Source organism: Cinclus cinclus, chromosome 27 (genome assembly GCF_963662255.1).
Source record: "Cinclus cinclus chromosome 27, bCinCin1.1, whole genome shotgun sequence".
In the NCBI taxonomy this organism is placed as follows: Eukaryota; Metazoa; Chordata; class Aves; order Passeriformes; family Cinclidae; genus Cinclus; species Cinclus cinclus.
In genome coordinates this window covers 3,075,001-3,077,626 of record NC_085072.1, presented here as the reverse complement: position 1 = coordinate 3,077,626, position 2,626 = coordinate 3,075,001, and the positions used below count along the sequence as shown (strand labels likewise).

The following is a 2,626-nucleotide window of genomic DNA, read 5'->3' as shown; positions in this document are numbered from 1 at the left end:
CCCAAATTCTCACCCTCCCCATCCATCCACGACCATGTCCCAAATTCCTAATTTTTCCTCCAAAGGAGGAGCAAGGTGAGGAAGTGGAGGGATCTTGGATTGAGGGAAGTAAATCAGTTCAGGCTGGAGGCGGTTCAGGGTTGTGGCGACTCCCGGGATACCCAAATTCCATCCCCTCTCCAAGGCAGGAGGATTAGCTGCCTTTTCCTGGGATAACAAAAACCTTGGGATAACAAAAACCTTGGGGACACCAGGGAGAGGAAGGGGACAGTGGGATGAGAGGGAATGTGTCCTGCAGGAAGATCCATGGCCTTGGACAGGGATCCTGGATTGGGGACGAGGATTTTGCTCCCAACAGCAGCAAATTCCTTTTCCCTTTCCTTTCCTTTCCTTTCCTTTCCTTTCCTTTCCTTTCCTTTCCTTTCCTTTCCTTTCCTTTCCTTTCCTTTCCTTTCCTTTCCTTTCCTTTCCTTTCCTTTCCATTTCCCTTTCCATTTCCATTTCCTTTTTCCTTTCCATTCCTTTCCATTTTCCTTTCCTTTCCATTTTCCTTTCCTTTCCATTTTCCTTTCCTTTTTCCTTTCCTTTCCTTTCCTTTTCATTTTCATTTTCATTTTCCTTTCCTTTCCTTTCCTTTCCTTTCCTTTCCTTTCCTTTCCTTTCCTTTCCTTTCCTTTCCTTTCCTTTCCTTTCCTTTCCTTTCCTTTCCTTTCCTTTCCTTTCCTTTCCTTTCCATTTTCCTTTCCTTTCCCGTATTTTCCTCCCAGCACCGATGTCCCCACAGAGAAGCCACCAGCTGCCACCTTCTCCATCCACACCACTCCAAGCCTCCAAACCGCGCTGGGAGCAGGGAACAAAGGCAGGGGAAAGGGATGCGCGGTGAGGTGACAGCGCTGTCACCGCGGCAGGGAGGACACCCAGCCCCGTGGTGACCCCGCCGAGGGACACAAATCCCGGCTTGGCGACATTTCCTGCTGGATGCGGTGGCTCAGGCACCAGGAATGTCACAAAACCGGGCGCTGCTCCGCACAAAGCTGAGGTTGTCGCTCCCGCCCTGCGTTTTAAAATCCCAAAACTCATCCAGAGGACAAGGCGGGGGTTGGTCGGGAGGAGGTGGCACCTTGGGGACAACCTCAGCGGGGGCGGTGGCCTCGGCGGCGGCGCTGGCTGCGCTTCCCGAAGGGTTCTGGCACCACCTCCTGGACAAAGCATTCCCGGGAAAAAACAAAATAACCAAACCAAACAAATCGGGAATGCGGCCGAGAGCGAGGGATGCCGCCGTCCCCAAGAGATGTCCCCTCCCTCACTGGAATCATGGAATGCTTGGGATCGGGACGATTTAAGGGACAACTTCCACTATCCCAGAGTGCTCCAAGCCCCGTCCAACCCGGCCTTGGACACTTCCAGGGATGGGGCAGCCATGGATTCTCTGGGAATTCTGTGCCAGGGTGTCATCACCAGTGTGTGCCTGGCACTCCAGGTGTGCCCCTGGCATTCCAGGGATGTCCCTGGAGATACAGGTGAGGCCCTGGCCCTCCAGGGATGTCCCTGGCATTCCAGGTGAGTTCCTGGCTCTCCAGGCCTGTCCTGGCATTCCAGGCAAGCCCCTGGCATTCCAGGCGAGCCCCTGGCTCTCCAGGTGTGTCCCTGGCATTCCAGGCGAGCCCCTGGCTCTCCCCCCTCCCCCTGCTCCAAGGTCCCAGTTGGATTCCAGGCTGGGAACACCACAGCCACAATCCCGAGGTGTTGGTTCCCTCCTGGCATTCCCAGCTGGAGCAGAAACTGGGAATCACGCCCAGGTGAAGGGGAGGGTGCCCAGGAAAAACCAGAACCGCCATCCTGTACTTTACACCTGGTTGTAAATTCCTGGTAATTTGGTGGCTGGTGCCAGGGAACGCTGGCAGCGCCGCTCCCTGGATCATTCCTGCTGGGAATGCTGGGCCTGGACACTCATGGAGCAGATGTGGATGAACCTCTGCCCACCCACCCCAGGAACATCCACCTGGGAGCACCAGCCACGCCTCCCTGCTTCCCGCAGCTCCTGGAATTCCGGAGGGACGCCAACACAACATCCCTGCAGCTCTGGGAGTGTCTTCCACTTCTTTGCCAGCACCTTTTCCACCTCAAATCCAGCCTGGATTATCCCGGGAAGCTGCAACAGCCGGGGAAGGATGGGGAAGAGGAGCTGAATCCAAATGTTCTACTGGGGATTTGTTCCTGCCTGGCACAAAGAGGGAGAGCTGGGCCCAGATCCCAGATCCCAAAATCCCAGATCCCAGAATCCCAGATCCCAATATCGGAGCTGCTGGCACCAGGGGCTGTGCCCAGAGGGCAGGGCTGGCACGGATTTACTGCTCCTGGGGAGCCTCTGGGCCTGGGATAGGGAAGGGAGGGAGCAGGGATGGGAGGAGAAAGGGGGAAAAGGGGAAAGGAGAAAGGGGGGAAAGGAGAAAGGGGGGAAAGGAGAAAGGGGGGAAAGGAGAAAGGGGGGAAAGGAGAAAGGGGGGAAAGGGGGAAAGGGGGGAAAGGGGAAAGGGGGAAAGGGGGGAAAGGAGAAAGGGGGGAAAGGGGGGAAAGGGGAAAGGAGAAAGGGGGGAAAGGAGAAAGGGGGGAAAGGGGAAAGGGG

At 56.1% G+C, this 2,626-nt stretch overlaps 1 protein-coding gene across 1 annotated transcript in view; it reads right to left on the bottom strand.

The window, feature by feature from the left end:
• Positions 1-2,028: 2,028 nt before the first annotated feature.
• Positions 2,029-2,626, bottom strand: part of PPP1R15B (protein phosphatase 1 regulatory subunit 15B) — an 11,019-nt gene continuing 10,421 nt past the window's right edge. Inside the window, exon 3 of the mRNA XM_062509516.1 lies at positions 2,029-2,152. The gene's annotated coding sequence lies outside the window, so the exon portion shown is untranslated. The remainder of the gene's footprint in view (positions 2,153-2,626) is intronic.